The 8946-nt window shown below is 39.5% G+C and overlaps 1 long non-coding RNA gene across 1 annotated transcript; it reads left to right on the top strand.

Annotated features, from left to right (window-relative positions):
- Window positions 1–3788: 3788 nt before the first annotated feature.
- Window positions 3789–4284, top strand: LOC121987261. The gene is made up of 4 exons (XR_006113459.1): window positions 3789–3865; window positions 3948–4005; window positions 4091–4174; window positions 4255–4284. It is a non-coding gene; the product is annotated as an uncharacterized LOC121987261 (long non-coding RNA).
- The last annotated feature ends 4662 nt before the right edge of the window (window positions 4285–8946 follow it).

The following is an 8946-nucleotide window of genomic DNA, read 5'->3' as shown; positions in this document are numbered from 1 at the left end:
ATTTTGCATCAGTACTGCTCCTAGTCCTAATTTAGAGGCATCACTGTAAATATCAAAGCTGTCTGTGTTTTCTGGCAGAGTCAGAATGGGAGCACTGGCCAATCTTCTTTTTAGCTCGATAAAATTGTTCTCACAGTCCTCTGTCCACTGAAATTTTTTGTTCTTCCTGGTGAGAGCTGTCAGTGGGGAGGCTATCCTGGAGAAATCCTCTACAAATTTTCTGTAATAGCCTGCTAGTCCCAGAAAGCTTCTGATTTCACTGGCGTTCTTAGGTCTTTTCCAGTTACTCACAGCCTCTATCTTACTGAGGTCTACCATGATACCATCCTTGGAGATGATGTGACCCAGAAAGGATACCTGATCGAGCCAGAATTCACATTTCGTGAACTTAGCGTACAGCTGGTTCTGCTGAAGGGTCTGCAATACTATCTTCAGGTGCTCTGCGTGTTCTTCCTGAGTCCTGGAATAGATAAGAATGTCGTCGATGAACATGATAACAAACTTATCTAAGTATTCTCTGAATACTCTGTTTATGAGGTCCATGAAAGTAGCTGGAGCATTCGTCACGCCAAAGGGCATGACTATGAACTCATAATGTCCATATTTGGTCCTGAAAGCTGTCTTGGGTATGTCACCTTCTTTAACTTTCACCTGGTGATATCCCGATCTGAGGTCTATTTTAGAGAACACTGCTGCTCCCTTTAGCTGATCAAACAGGTCATCTACCCTGGGAAGAGGATACCTGTTCTTAATCGTGACTTGGTTTAGTGCCCGGTAGTCTATACACAGGCGCATGCTCCCATCCTTCTTCTTCACGAATAATACAGGAGCTCCCCATGGTGAATGACTAGGTATAAGAAACCCTTGTCAAGCAGCTCCTGTAGTTGCTCCTGAAGTTCCTTCAGTTCGGCTGGAGCCATGCGGTAGGGTGCTTTGGAGATGGGATTCGTACCGGGGATGAGTTCTATCTCAAATTCAATCTCTCTGTCCGGTGCTATGCCCGGTAACTCCTCAGGGGAAACTGCTGGGTAGTCGCATACAACTCGAACCTCTTCTAGCTTTTGGTCCTTGTCCTGACTGGTATTGACTACATGTGCTAGGAACCTCGTACATCCTGACTCCAATAGTTTCTGCACTTTCAAAGCTGAGAGAAACTTCTTGGCCTTTCTCTTTGGTTCTCCGATGTACCCAAACTGCACTCCTACTTCGGGTTGGAATACAACTTTCTGTTTACGACACTCTATGGAGGCACCGTACTTGATCAGAAAGTCCATTACCAAGATGACATCGTAGTCAGGCATATCTAGCACTATCAAATCACCGAAAAGCTCCCTGTCTGCTATAATGACTGGCACTGCTTGGAGTCAATGCGTGGATGCCATAATTTCTCCTGAAGGTAGTGTTGTCAAAAACTGACCACTGAGTACCTCTGAAGATATTGTCAACTTTTCGGCGAATGTCCTGGATATATAAGAATGGGTTGCCCCAGTATCGAATAAGACAGTTGCACTTTGCTGTAAAATACTGATCTGAACTGTAACAACTGTCAAGACATTCGCTACGTCCTCTCTGGTGAGTGAGTAGATCCTCGCGTTCGTTGTGGCTGAGGGGGCTTCTAGTCTGCCTTGGCTGATGTGTGGACCATCTAAAGCAGCCTACATCTGGTGTAACTCTGCTGGTTTGTCTCCGTACTGAATCGGCTGCGGTGGGGAAAAACTGGTCTTGTTCGGGCATTGCTTAGCCATATGCCCTTCCTGGTCACATTCAAAGCATCCTCGTGTGCCCTTGCGACAAACTCCGAGGTAGAATTTCCCACAAGTAGAACACTTGGGATAGCTAGGCTGTTTACTAGCTGATCCTCCTTTTGGGTAACTCCCTGGTTTACGTTTGTTACTGGAGTTCCCTTTCCAGTTAGAGCTGTGGCCCTGGTGTTTCTGAGTGCCTGAGCCTCCTTGGCCTTTGGACTCTGAGAAGACTTGCTTCTGCTGCTTGATGTTGTTCTGGTAATGCTCGGTGATCAGAGCACTACTTACTAGTTCTTCAGTGGTTTGCGGCATATGGACGCCGCTGGCCACGTTCAGTGCTATTTCCGGCCTTAGCATTTTGAGCATCAACCAGACTCGTTCTTTTTCAGTGCTGACTAGATCGGGGCATAGACGAGCCAGTCTGTTGAATTTCTTTACGGCCTCCTCAACTGAAAGGTTGCCTTGACGAAATTTGGTGAACTTGTCGTAGTGGCGGTTTGTGACCCGCATGTGAAAGAACTCCTCAAAGAATTCTCTCTCGAAGTCAGCCCATGTCATCTGGTTCACTGGGCGCTTCGCTCTAATCCTCTCCCACCACATACGTGCGTCTCCTATCAGGCAGAAGGAGGCACATTTCACCTTTTCATACTCTGGCCAGTCCAGAAGCTCCATCGTACTCTCTAGTATTTTGAACCAGGCTTGGGCGTCCCATGGTTCACTAGTGCCTGAGAAGTTCTCTGGCTTGATTTTCTGCCACTGGATCAGATAGGCTTCTCTCCTTGCCCCTGCTGCTGGGGTTGCTGGTGCTGTAGGCTGGACTGGTGGAACCTCTGCAACTACTGGGGTTGCTAAGTTAGGTTCCTGAGTGACAGTGGGAGTGCTCTGCTGATTAACTCTTAGGGTGGCTATCTCCTGTTGCTGTTCAGCTAGTTGCTTCTGTAACTGAGCCACTACTGCTGTAAGGTCTGGGGGAGGCACTGAGCTGTCTGCCTCATGCTAAGGCTCAGTAACTGGTGCCCTTTTTGCTGGGCGCACTACAACAAAAACCTTCATAGACATCAGTGGAACAACAACGGTTTTAAGCAAAAACCGATGTCTTTGAGTATTTTACACCGGTTTTTCCAAAAACCGGTGTCTATGAGCGCAGATTTTCGCTCATAGACATCGATTTTTTAGGCGATGTCTATGAGCATCCGTTTTTTCGTTAATAGACACCGATTTTAACATCGGTTTTTAAAATCTGATGTCTATGATAATTTTCCCACCAATACTTAGCTAAAATTTTCAACTCTTCCCTCTAACCTAACCCTATATGATGCCGTCCACGGGAGGCAGAGAGAGAGAGAGAGCTGTCTTCGGGCGACTCACCTTCTCCGCCTCTATCTTCTCCTCCCCTCCCATCGCCGACCCAATCTCGAACTCCTTTATTCTCCCAATTCGAAGCAGACAGAAATAGAGATCGGAGATCTGTGCTTCCGATTCACCGCTCGATCCGCCAAGATGTAGATAGGTTCCGAGAAGGCGTCGTCCCTTGATCTCTTGTCGGTCGTCGCCGCCTCCCTCTCCGACAGATATGGGCTCGATTCCAGCACCGGGGATGCGTTCGTGGAGAACCGGCTGCTGATCGTCGTCCTGAGCATAGTCATCGCCGTGCTTGTCGGTTGCGTGGCAATCTTCTTCGTCCGGCGATCGAGCGGAAGGAAGCCCGCCGAGCCGCCAAAGCCGCTAGTGGTGAAGACCCAGATGGATACAGAGGAGGACCAAGGGAAGAAGAAGGTCACCGTCTTCTTCCGGACGCAGACCAGGACGGCTGAGGGGTTCGCGAAGGTTAGGGTTTTTATCCGAGTAGTTCATTTTTTGAATTTTTCTCCCATGATCTTAGATTTTCCCCCCTTCTAGGCGCTGGCTGAGGAGGCAAAAGCATGGTACCCTAATGCCATATTTAAAGTCATGGATATCGTAAGATTATCTTCCTTCTGTTTCAGATCATTGGAAATACTACTGATTAATTGACTGATCTGTAGTTAGTTTCCTCAATTATAGGACGAATATGCTACTGAGGATGATGAGTACGAGGAGAACCTGAAAAAGGAGAGCTTGGCTTTGTTCTTCTTGGCTACGTAAGTTGAAAGCCAGGAATTTTTTGTTTGTATAAACAATCAGCTTCCTCAAAGTTCGAGCTGATCCCTTTGTTTTCTTTAGGTATGGAGATGGTGAGCCTACTGATAATGCTGCCCGGTTCTACAAATGGTTTACAGAGGTTCTGGAAGCATGAACATTTAGTTAATCTATTCTACCAATAATCCGTTTGCCTTGATCGATTGTTGATTATTAGTTTTTTATAGGGGAAAGAGAGAGGAATCTGGTTGGAAAATATTCAATTTGGTGTGTTTGGTTTGGGCAATCGACAATATGAACATTTTAATAAGGTTTGGCATGATGAAATTGTCAGTATTCTTTTTGTGGGAATTGCTTGGCTGATATATTTGTGTATTGTGTCCTTGCAAAGGTTGCTGTGGTGGTCGATGAACTACTTCATGAGCAAGGTATATACTCGATTTATTTAGTTTGTGATTTGACTAAGTCACATATGCTCCTTAAGCTGATTTTAAATCCTATCTTCAGTTGCAATCTCAAAGTTCATGCATTTCATTTTCCTAGAGAATTTAACTTGTTTTGTAGACTAATTGTTACTCTAAAAACTTGTAAAGTCAACATGGTCTGAGGAGTTACTAAGAAACAATTGAGTAGTCATGTTATCTGTGAGTTTCATAAATACAATTGTAATGTAGTAGTCATGTGCAAGTTTGTAGATGTGTTTAATGAATTTAAGCATCATTCTTACTTGCATATTCTTCTATCTTTTTTTCCTCTGCATAGCGCCAAGCACATTGTCCAAGTGGGGTTGGGAGATGATGATCAGTGTATTGAGGATGACTTCTCTGCATGGTATGTAGTATCGGCAAACTTTTATGCATGCCATCCAAATTCCAATGTCGGCTATAGTTATTTTTCAGTTTTCTGTTCTTTTTTCTCTTTTGCCCATCACTATCTCATTACTCCTTTGTGGAATATGAAATATCAACTGTACTTTCAGGAGGGAGCTTCTTTGGCCGGAGTTGGATAAGTTGCTTCAGGATGAAAATGAGACAGGTGCATCTACTCCTTATACAACTGCCATTCCTGAATACCGGGTTGTATTTGTCAAGCCTGAAGAAGTTCCATATCTGGACAAAAGTTTGAGTTTTGCAAATGGCCATGCTATTCATGACATACAACATCCATGCAGGTAGAGATGCTCTTTACAAAGACAATTTAAAAACAGTACTGGTTAGGATTTTCCAGTCCGTGAAAAGCATATCTAACACAACTTTTGTATCTTCAAGGGATAATGTGGCTGTGAGACGAGAGCTTCATACTTCAGCTTCGGACCGGTCCTGCATCCATTTGGAGTTTGACATAGATGGCACTGGCCTTACGTATGTGTATAAATTATATCATTCTGAAATCATGATTTCTTATTTATCTTTACAATGACAATCATTTTAAATTTCTTCTAGCAATGCTCCCCCATCAATGAATTTGGTTTTGAGTAAATAATAAAATATATTATGGAAGGAAATCTGTAATGCATGCAAAATGTGTTGAGGCCACTAATGTGCAAATGCTAGCTAATTCTAAAGTTCAATCACATAATTCTGAATCTGATACATGTCATTATTAAAGAACAGCTATTAGCCTAATCAAAGGCCATATATCTGATACTATTGTAATTATAAATTTTAGAATGATGTTCTTGATTTTGCATACAACACTTCTACCAGACATCTAAACTCTGTTGGTCCCGGGGCTCGATAGTAGTGAAACTTATCCTTCCTGAACTTTACTTATTGCATGGAACTTTTTTTTTAAATTTGTGAACCGCTTGTTGAATTACCATGGGACAACCTTCCACGAGTAATAATTTTGTGGACACATCTACCCTCTTGACACTCATTTAATCACAAATACTTATGTTTTCTTTAAGGAAATTTTGCATGGATAGTCTAGCAACCAGTCATGTTGAGTGAAATTCAGATTCTTTTTTTTTCATTGTTTATTACACATAATATTAAGCCCATTTTAGTGATTGTGTGGTTACGTCCTCTCATTTTATTTTCATCTTCACATTCTTACTGCTTAAGATTAAGTTTTTCAATTTGTATGTTAATCATTATGGATCATTGTGATATTCTAAAAGTTGATATGTTCTGCATTCTTGCACTGGATTGCTTTTCCTTTTTTGCTCGCCTCTTGTTAACAAGTAGCCAAATTTTTGTGTCGTTTAGCATCTCATTAGTTTTTTTCCAAGTCTCAGGCAGCAGAGGAAGTTGATTTTTCTGGCAATGGGATTATAGCAGCTGGCCTAAAGGCACTTTATGGTGTTCTTCAGACGAATACCATGCTTAAAACTCTGAACCTATCAGGAAATAATATTGGCGATGAAGGAGCTAAGGTAAGTCCATTTTTTAATTTTAATTTTACTAATTTTTATGTTTGCGCCTATTCATCTGGAAATAAGCAATTTGATTCTGCTGGAAGTACAGTAGTGTATTGGAATACAAGAAAAATTAAAGTTCATTATCACCATTAATTGATAATTTGATATTAGATGATTTCTTTGACGGTAAATGACAAAATTCTTGAATGGTATTAGATAAATTTACTGTGGTTGATATAGTAGGAATTCACACAAAGTAATTAGCATACAAGCATCCTAATTGTAGTTGCTAAATGCAAATACCCTACTATGTTTAGCTAGTTCATTTAACTGTATTTATCTTAGTTTGTTTAGGTCAGTTTAATGGGGTTTTCATGGGGTAGTGAATTTTTTTTAATATATTTGTGTTCTAGCAGTGATGAGATAATTATTTGCTTGCCAGGAAATTTATCTTTGCTTGGCTGATTTATTTCAGTTTTAAATAACTATAGTTTTTACATGATTCTTGCTTTGTAAATATATATATATATATATATATATATATATATATATATATATATATATATATATATATATATATATATATCTTTGCTTGCCAGGAAATTTATCTTTGCTTGGCTGATTTATTTCAGTTTTAAATAACTATAGTTTTTACATGATTCTTGCTTTGTAAATATATATATATATATATATATATATATATATATATATTCGTTTTTAGATTTCCTTTTTGGATGATGATGCAGTTCTCCAATTTGCTGTTATTTTTTGTTCATTTCAGTATTTACCTAGTTGCATCACTCTTAACCATGTTTCTTTATAGCCCAGTTGTGCATGCAGTAGTGATTAGCATATCATGTCACATGGGAGATATACCTCATGTTATGATATTTTCTGTTGTCAAACTTTTTGTGAATGATTGGTATAGTGCATGATGATTTAAACTAGTCTTTTTGACTTCAGAAGAACATGCTGAATTTTCCATGTATGCTGGCCTTTAATATAGAGGGCTACAAGAGGATTATATCTTAGGTCAAGACACTCCAAATTCATCATAAACCAAAGGGAAAATAGTTTCTACTTACTAGAGGATTGAATGGACCCAAAAGGAAGCTCTAACTTGCTGTTTTGGGTGCTGAACTAAGGAGGCAGCTGCCTTCTTGCCGCATTCCTTGCTGCTGTGGTTGGTAGCAGAAAGCACAGAAAATAGGGGGCTTAGTGCAGGATATTCAGGATACCAAGATGACATCAGAGGTAGTACAATAAATAGTATATCTCTTCATCAGAGGTAGATTTGTTCTTCTATGCTTCCTTCACTGGATTTGTTGTGTAGTCATATTTCTTTGTTCAACCATTATCATGCCTAGTAAGTTGTTGTATGATGCTGTCGGTTCTTATCAATCTGTACACTTGAATTAGAAGGAGCAAATTATCTATGTTATATTCTAAGCAGCATATACTAAGTGTCATATATGAAAGTTTTAGATTCTATGTTATATTCGTTATCTTCCACAGCATCCTTTAAAAACTCAATATTCTATTTTATTTGATACATGTACACATTTGTTTTAGTTATTTGACATATGGTGGATTTATGTGTTTTTACAGTTTACAAATCTCAAGTACTCCAGAGTTGAAATTGATGAAGTGCGGTTCGAGTGGGCTGAATGCATGCTAGATTACATTTGAAGTGCGGTTCTACCTTGATGTGTTAAAAGAATATTCTACCTTGATTTTGATATCTATTAGCTAGCTTTTGATGTAAAAAGAATGTTTGAGTATTTTATGGATATTGTTGTAAGAAGATTATTTATATAATTTGTGAATATTTGTGTATTTTATGGATATTATTGAATGAAGAATATTTGTACAATTTGTGAATATTTGTGTATTTTTTTTTGTTATTGTCGGTTTTAAAATCAAATCTGTGCTGTTAAAAAATATACATATTACATCGGTTTTCCACCGATGTAAAACCGGTGTTATAAAGTAATATTACATCGGTCATTTACCGCTGCCAAAACTGGTGTTATCAACATACAATATTACATCGGTTTTACACCGTTGATTCAACGGTGTCGTTAAGTGATACTACACCGGTTAATAACCGATTCGAAGACCGGTGTCGTTAAGTGATACTACACCGGTTTTAACCTGATGTCTAAAATGGCAGACTTTTAACATCGGCTTCATAGACATCGGTCGAAAATCAAATAGACACCGGTGGAAAATCGATGTCTATGAAGGTTTTTGTTGTAGTGGCGTCCTCATACCATTTTCTAGAGAGATAGAGGACACACATAACTAATACAATCATATTTATATAACTACTACTATCTTATTAGATGCTATCATATATGAACATGCTTTAGTTATCTATAAACATGAAAGCAAGAAACATAAATAAAGTGAGAGATATTCTTACTTGGAAGCTGTAGGTTTAATGCTGATGTGTGTGTGGAGGAAATATGGAACTTTGCTCTGATACCACTCTGTAACGACCCGCCTTCTACTGACTAGGCTATAAGGCCGGAGGTTACATTATGCTAAACTATTCTTGGGATATCACTGAATATTAAGGTGCGGAAAAGATGAACTAATTAAAACTCTCTGCTATTTGCTGTAAAATCTGGAATTTATATTCAGAATACACCTTTGAAGTTGTACATATGCGAAAGAAGGGAACCTAAACTTTCCATTTGATCAAAAAGCTGAAATAGA

Source organism: Zingiber officinale, chromosome 5B (genome assembly GCF_018446385.1).
Source record: "Zingiber officinale cultivar Zhangliang chromosome 5B, Zo_v1.1, whole genome shotgun sequence".
Taxonomy (NCBI): domain Eukaryota; kingdom Viridiplantae; phylum Streptophyta; class Magnoliopsida; order Zingiberales; family Zingiberaceae; genus Zingiber; species Zingiber officinale.
This window is presented reverse-complemented; position numbering and strand designations above follow the sequence as displayed.